Source organism: Camelina sativa, chromosome 5 (assembly GCF_030686135.1).
Source record: "Camelina sativa cultivar CO46 ecotype springtype chromosome 5, ASM3068613v1".
Classification (NCBI taxonomy): Eukaryota; Viridiplantae; Streptophyta; class Magnoliopsida; order Brassicales; family Brassicaceae; genus Camelina; species Camelina sativa.
Genome location: NC_141884.1, coordinates 26,037,690 through 26,046,255, shown reverse-complemented (window position 1 = coordinate 26,046,255; position 8,566 = coordinate 26,037,690). Strand labels below are relative to the sequence as shown.

At 42.3% G+C, this 8,566-nt stretch overlaps 1 non-coding gene across 1 annotated transcript; it reads right to left on the bottom strand.

Moving 5' to 3' along the window:
- Window positions 1-5,364: 5,364 nt before the first annotated feature.
- On the bottom strand, window positions 5,365-5,471 carry LOC147944376 (small nucleolar RNA R71). The gene has a single exon (XR_015558759.1). It is a non-coding gene; the product is annotated as a small nucleolar RNA R71 (small nucleolar RNA).
- Window positions 5,472-8,566: the final 3,095 nt, after the last annotated feature.

The window sequence follows — 8,566 nt, the reverse complement described above, 5'->3', positions numbered from 1 at the left end:
CAAAGTGTCTTCCAAAAGTGACTCCAGAACTTCGTGTCACAATTAGAGACTATTGTCTGTGGGATTCCATGGAGGCGCACTACTTCCTTGAAGAACAAATTTGCGGTTTGAGTCGCATCATTGGTCTTGTCACACAGGATGAAGTGTGCCATCTTGGTGAACCGGTCCACGACAGCAAAGATTGAATCCTTGTGTTTAATCTTTGGCAATCCTAAGACAAAGTCCATAGAAATATCTACCCAAGGGGCGGTAGAAATAGGTAATGGTAAGTAAAGACCATGAGGATGTAACCTGGATTTTGCTTTGTGACAAACAATGCATCGAGCACAAAATCTCTCAATGTATTTCTTGAGATGGGGACGAAAGAAGTGTTCCATTGCAACGGCCAAGGTCTTGTCGACACCAAAGTGACCCACCAAACGTCCACCATGTGCTTCAGTAAGTATCAATTCTCGCATGGAGCCTTGAGGAATACACAACCGCTTGTCTCTAAATAGAAACCCATCTTGGAGGTAGAATGCTTGATATGCTCCTTTGCCATACTCCTTGTAGCACTCTCCTAATTCTGGATCATCTTTGTACAACTTCTTGATATGCTCAAACCCCATTACTTTAGCCTCCATAGTAGCTATAAGAGCATGCCTCCTTGACAAAGCATCAACAACCACATTCTCTTTGCCTTTCTTATGTTTTATCACGTATGGGAACGTCTCAATGAACTCCAACCACTTGTATGTCTCCTTTTAAGTGAAGTTTGACCCTTGAGATGCTTGAGGGTTTCATGATCGGTGTGAATGATGAATTCCTTAACAAGTAATGTTGCCAAGTTTCCAGTGCTCGAACTAAGGCATAAAGCTCCTTGTCGTAGGTCAGATAGTTCAACATAGCTCCACTCAACTTCTCACTGAAGAAAGCCACGAGTCTTTTTCTCTGATGTAGTACAGCTCCAATTACCAATCATGATGCATCACACTCTACTTCAAACATTACTTCAAAATCTGGAAGGGCTAAAACTGGTGCTTGTGTGAGTTTATCTTTCAATGTGTTGAAGGATTGTTCTTGAGATTCTCCCCATGAGAAAGGCGCGTTTTTCTTGATCATGGCAGTCATTGGTGCAGCCACTGTACTAAAATCCTTGACAAACCTCTTGTAGAAGCTTGCGAGGCCATGAAAGCTGCGAACGTGTCCAATCGAAGTGGGGGTAGGCCATTCTCTTATTGCCTTTGTTTTCTCCTCATTCACCTGTAGACCCTGTTTACTCACTACAAAACCTAAGAACACACACTGATCAGTACAAAAGGAGCACTTATGTAGGTTAGCATAAAGGCCTTCCTTCTGAAGCGTTTTCAAAATTAACCCTAGATGTTTAATGTGATCAGAATGGCACTTACAGTAAATAACTATGACATCAAAATAAACAACAACAAATTTACCAATAAATGATCTTAGAACCTGGTTCAGTAGTCGCATGAAGGTACTTGGGGCGTTGGTTAACCCAAATGGCATAGAGATGATACAAGAGTCGGTGGTGAGATTTGTACCGGGATAGAGATGATGGCTTCACAAGCTGGCGATCGCTTCTCTCTTGTGAAGGAAAGATGGTCAATGATGTAGATCTGACACGATGGCGGTCGCTTCTCTCGTGTGGGATTGGTAAAAGGGGAAGTGCTGGCAGATTGAACTACACCACAAAGATGTGATTGGTCTCTGATACAGTACATGAACTCAGCCTTGTGGAATCTCACACACAAGACAAAGAACAAGCTTATTCTCTCAAGAACACTTAAAGAGAAAAAGTAAGAAAATTATGCGTTTTATTAATATCAAAGGCAAAAAATCGTACAACTGTTGTAGGGGACTTCATAAAAGTCCTTCAGCTTGCTACTTCAGGCTTCTTGTCTTGTACTTAATTGTTAGCTTGTTGATTTAAGTAGGGGTCTTCTTGGAGTTCCTCTAGAGTATCTTGATCAGTCTCTTGATGCTCGTCCATGTCCTGTAAGTCGTTGTCTTGATCTTCACTATCTTGATCGCTTTCAGAGGTGTAGCTTGTATCACACGTCTCTTGCAGCTCCAATGTCTTCTCTTGGATTCTTGAGGTTCCTTGACCTGCTAAAAGAGGTTTCATACCTGGGGAACTGGTTTGATCAAGGCTCATTTTGATGAAGGCTTCAGCAATCTCTTCCTCGGCAATGTGATCATATTCGTTATGGTGGCATGATGGTGGTACAGACCAGTAGACGTCCTTCAGATCTAAGGAGCTTACAATATCTTGAATGGCTAGGTTGAACCTCTTCCTTAGCTGTTTATCCTTTGATTGTTTCATAGGGCTTTCTCGTACTTTTGATACATGATGTAGTATAGGATCTGGTCAACGGTTTGGATGGTAGGATCAACATATTAAGTAGGGGTTAGACGACGCTAAGGGTTTGAAGGTGTATACACCGTAAGGGTTAGTTGTTCTACATGTGGACACAACTAATCAATTTAAAAATTAACTAGGGGTTAGACCATGCTACACGTGGGTTGTTTTTTTAAAATTCTTACAATAATTAAGGTAATACTAAATCATTCATACATTGACAATAAGGTCGACAGACCACAAATAGAGATGTTTTGTGTGGGTAAGTAAACCAAGCTCAGCCTGAAGTTGAACTCAATTCGCTTACTAAAACCCAATTATATCGGATTTTGAGTATAGTGGGTAATGGCGTAAAAAACTTGATGGATTCTGGATTAACCTGTTGGAGCCTGAATTTTTGTACTTAGGTTTTTCTGTGAATTGATATGTATTTGTGTTTTACATTTATTCATCTAAATATTTTTACATATTGATATAAGTTCATTTTTGTGATAATAGGAGAAAACATATGTTTTCCAAACTTAATTTGCAAAGTAGTTCATACACTATTTACAATTAGGAAAACCCATTACGAACATTGTTTACCACTGTTCCACTTCCTTTTTTGCCATCCGATAGCATTCACAATTATGTTCTATGCCATTCTACAGTTAATCCCATTTGCTTATTTCGTTTAACCCTAAAACATTCAACTTTTTCCTTTTCAATTTGTGCGACTGTAAAAAGGAATTCCTAAACGAAGGGTAAATCGACGATATCTTTTATATTGCGAGGTTTCTGACGACGAGAGAATCTAAGAGGCGTGTAGGTTTGTGATAACTCTCTAATTTACATGTTTTAGACACATGTTTTTGTCCATATTTTGCATTATATATACCCTAACCTTAGCATTTTTAGGTTATTAACTGTAGGAATTCGCATTTAGGCCATTCAGGGTGTTGCATTCTTGCATTTGTGCATTCTGGATGAAAACAGGTGCTTTGGAGCCTAAAATGGGGGAAAACAAGGTCAAATTTGAGCATGTACCGAAGGAGCTATTGAGCAGGAAGAACAGTCCGAACCTTAAGCCGATCAAAGAGGATCCAAGGGCAGGAAGAACAACCCAAAGACCTACCCGAGGAACAACCCGCCCTTATCCTCGTGTACCGCATCGAGCAGACCCTCGGGCAGGACGGAGCAGCTAGGTTAAAAGAATTTCCATATATAAACCCTCCTCTTCTTCCTCTCGCCCTAGCACGCCGCAGACACTCAGAACAGAGACCGGGAGCTTCTGAGCGAGAGACTGAGCGATTCAAACTCTTTTTCCACTTTGTTAGGATTTGTTTTCATTTCTTTTTCTATTCTTTTTAGTTTTCGATTCTGTACTCTCCCACTTTTATCTTATTTTCAATACAATGCAATTTTTCATTTAATTGTGTTTTTATGCTTTCTGCAATGAGATCTGAGTAGTGAAACAAAGTTTCTAGGGATGGGTTAGACAAATATGAGTTCTTGATCGGTTATGATGTCTTAGCTTGATTGTTTGATTTATATAAATTCCTTTCTAGATTGGTGTTCTTAATGCTATTTTCAAACCGAGAGGTTGAGATTAGATCTAGGGTGTTTTGCCATCGAGAGATGTTGTTGAAATGCTTGAATTGATCAATGCTAGAGATTTACTCACTTAGCCTAAGAGATTAGATGTGTAAGGAGTTTATTGACAATAATGAATTGGTTTGTAATACCTGCTTGGTCATGTTTCTTCAACGAGAGTTGGGTAGGGGAGTGATCAAGGTTGATTGTTCTATCACGAGAGTGTTTTAACAAGATTTTAGAGATTCATTGTCTAGGGAATATTTGCTTGAGGCATGTAGGACATCCATACTGTTCAAGAACACTTATGAGTCGATTACCCCAATCTTAGGAGCTTTCTTATCTTGATTGTTTAATTTCATTCTATAACTCGATCCCTTACCCGAACTTGTACTCGATCACCAGCTTCATGTACACCTTCGAGCTGTTCATCCTCGACTTCGTGATCTGATCACTCCACCTGATCTTGTACTCGAATGCTTGCATTGAGTACTTAGGTCGAGTGGTTCTTGCCTTTTATTTTCTTTTGATTATTTTAGGATTGTTAGATTAAATCCCAATTATTGCTTGGCTTGACTTGCTTGCTTCTGATCATATCTTATATGCTAGCATAACAACCATTTGGATTGATAACCCTTTGTACTACAACTGCATAGGGAATTGATATCCTGGGTGAAAATCCTGTTATCAATTTGGCGTCGTTGCCATTTGGTTTAATTTTATTTGCTACGTTTAAGAATTCAGCACTTGCTAGATCAAGTTCTATCATACAATTTGGTTCGGAGCTGACTTGTTTACTTTCGTGTTTGTTTGTTTTGCATTTCAGGTACAACCCGAGCACCCACCCGTCCCGTCACTCGATCACCTGGATTGGGTAGACCTTCATGTACTCACTCGGTTCACTAATTGTGCATGCAAACACGATCCAAGGGTAGCGAACACTGAGTCCTTTCATCGACAACATCAACAGACCAAGGTTACTCCGTCAACAACAAGTCTAGAAACTGCAACCAACCACAATTGAGGAGGTCCTAAATTATCAAAATGGTCCACCAGCTCCTCAAGAAAGGACCAACATAGGAGCAGGAGATGCTCCATCTACTCACACTCAAAGACATGGTATTGTGCCACCTGCTGTTCAAAACGACAACTTTGAGATCAAGAGTAGTCTCATCCAGATGATACAAAGCAACAAGGTTCATGGGCTGCCAATGGAGGACCCATTGGACCATCTGGATGAATTTGATTGGCTCTGTAGCCTAACCAAGATAAATGGAGTTAATGAAGATGGATTCAAACTCAAGCTTTTCCCATTTTCTTTGGGAGACAAAGCACACATTTGGGAGAAATCACTTCCCAAGGAGTCCATCACCACTTGGGAAGCATGCAAAAAGGCGTTTCTAGCCAAATTCTTCTCCAACTCAAGAACCACAAGGCTGCAAAATGACACCTCCATCATTGTTCAGAAAAGCATTGGGACATTCAGTGAAGCTTGGGAACGTGTCAAGGGATACACAAGCAAATGCCCGCATCATGGATTCAACAATACTTTGTTGCTGAGTACACTATACCGATGAGTAGTCCCTAAGATACGTATGTTGCAGGACACCGCTAGTAACGGTAATATAAAACAAAGATGTTGATGAAGGCTGGGATCTAGTGGGGAACTTATCCCAATATGATGGGCATTACAATGAAGAGTATGATAGCACTATACGCTCTTCTGGAGAGGATGATGCCAAGTACAAGAGAGACATGAAAGCCCTCAATGACAAATTGGATAAGCTCCTCAGCCAGCAGCCGCATGTCCATGCCATCTCAAAGGAAGATCAGTTTCAGCAACAATATGGGGAGAGTGCTCAGCTAGAGGATGTGAACTACATCAACAACCAAGGAGGTTACAATAAAGGGTACAACAACTACAAGCCAAACCCAAATCTGTCATACCGTAACCCCAATGTTGCAAATCCTCAAGACCAGATCTACCCTTCCGCAGTCTAGGGAAACCAAGGCCAGCAAAAGCCATTTGTTCAATACAATCAAGGCTATGCTCCTAAGCAGCAGTATTCTGGTAATTACCATCAACCAATTGCCCCACCTTGATTCCCACAACAGCAAGGCCCGCAGAACCAATCTCACGAAGCTGACCTACGTGGCCTAATTCAGCAGATGATTCAAAGTCAAGCATCAGCTGCAATGGACAATGCAAAACGGTTCGCGGAGATGAGCAACAAGATCGATTATGGGTACAATGACCTGAATGCCAAGTATGATTCTCTCAACACTAAGTTGAGATACCTAGAAGGCCAGCACAACACCCAACCACCTCCGAAGCTCAACCAGCTTCCAGGTAAAACTGTTCAGAACCCCAAAGATTTTGCCACTGCCGAGGCCATCTTTCTTGATGATGATTTTGAGGACTACCTCACTCAGGACAGCGATGTTCAAGATGGGGAGGATATGGATCACTATGGGATGAATGAGTACTAGTACTACATATCCAAATATGAACCCGATCCTTCACCCGAGGAGGCTGATCGAGCTGATGATCGAGCACTGGTTCGAGAATCGCAAACCAATGCACCTCCTGAGGGTGAACCTGATGACATACCCGATGATGGTGATCGGATGATACATTGGGTAGACGTTCAGATGACAGATCAACCTCAACTGCCCACAGCTAAGGAAGGGGAATTAGAGGAAAGGTTCAAAGCAGCTCTTGACATTCAATTAGAGGCGCTTGCAGAGCGTATGTCCAAACAAAAAACCACACCTCGTAAGCTTTGGCCACCACACGAACTTTGAGAGGAAATCACCAAGGAGACAGCTCATCTGGAGATGGAGGTAAAGGAAGTTGTCAAGGAGATTGGAGATGCAATTCTGAGGAGTGGAGTGTGTCTAGATCCTGAACTGCGAATTGAGGAGAAATTGGAGGATCCCGACTCTTTCACTTTGCCATGTTCAATAGGCCTTTGGATTTTCGATAACTGCTTGTGCGATTTGGGAGCTTCAGTCAGCATCATGCCACTTTCAGTTGCCAACAATACGGGTTTCAGCAGTTTCAAATCAAGTAGCCTGTATTTGGTTCTAGCTGATAGAACAATCAGACACCCCATTGGTATCCTGAAAAACTTGCCTCTCAGGATTGGAAGAGTCCTTGATATGGATAAGGAACCAGAAGATCCATTGATCCTAGGAAGACCATTCTTGGCAACAGTAGGAGCAGTGATTGATGTAAAAAAGGGACATATCAGCATTGAGCATGGAGAGCACTTCAAAATGGAGTTTGACATCAAGATGGGAATTAAAAAGCCAACCATTGATGGTCAAGTTTTCTCTGCCCATACAAAACCAAAAGGAATTAAGTATCAAACTAGTACTACATTTGCTGTGGAACCTGGACAAGACCTCGAAAATCTATTAAATCAGCCTCCTACAGTGGAGAGGATTCCAAAACCTCTCCCTCCTAAAACCCATGCTTGAAGAGTATGAAGTGTCAAGCTTAGTGATTTAAAACAAGCTCACTTGGGAAGAAGTCCCAAATGTATCCTTTATTTTCTTTAATTTCATTTTATTTCTATAAGTTTACATATATTATATATATATTATATATAATATATGTATATATATATATAAGGGGAAAAGGAAAAAGAAAATTTTTGGGGAACCCGAGGCTCAACCTGAATCCGTACCCGACGCGCCTGATCGTGTTCCCACTCGGATGGCGAATGGAGTCCGAATTCCACAAAACCCTAGCCCACTCTCGGTGAAGCCCAAGTTGCCAACCCTCTTCTATTTAAAGGGACTAGGACCCCTCTCCCTCAGCATCACAAAATCGATAAGTCTCTCATCCCAAAAAGCTTTTTGCCTTCCAACTTTCTATTTTTCTCTTAAGGTATCGAGAGTCTTTAATCTCTTGGGAACTAACCCTATTGATCTTTAGTTTAGCTTCTTCTCTTTTCAAGGATTCAACAATGCTCCCAAGATGAAGACTTACCAAAAGAAGGAGACAAGATCAACCTGTGCCGCTGCTAGAATCGGAGGTGAAGGCGTTGATGCTCGTGATTCTTAAGGAGGAGGAGACGTTTTGCATTCCCAACCGTTGAGTGGACGTTTACAATCCCCAACCCGATGCTCAACCCGATCCGTCACCCAAGCAGGTGCTCGAGCAACCGATCATGCAGACCCCCGAGTTTGCTCACCAAGCCCGGTAGCGAGTGCTGTCTGCAGATCTTGCTCACCAAGCCCGGTAGCGAGTGCTGTCTGCAGATCTCCTCGACGTAGGGACCTGTCTACGTCCGAGCAAACCTTCCCCGACCCAATGGAGATCGATTCAGATGCCAATGGAGGAGAAACAGAGGAGAACCAAACCTCATGGCTGAGGAGCAGAGCCGTGGTTGCAAGAGGGAAGAGAGCAGCCTCTGAAAAAGCCGAGGAAGTAGCTGAGAGGGCGGCAGAAGAAGAAGATTGAGACACGGAGGGTGAGAGTCATGACCGCAAAGAGGAGCAGAGAGAGCGCACCCGGCTGGCATCGAGGAGGCTGAAGCAAAGAGAGGTGGAGACTCCTGCCAAACTCTTCAAGGTCCTCCACTAGATGAGCTTTGTTGGTACCCGCTACCCCCACCACAAAACGAT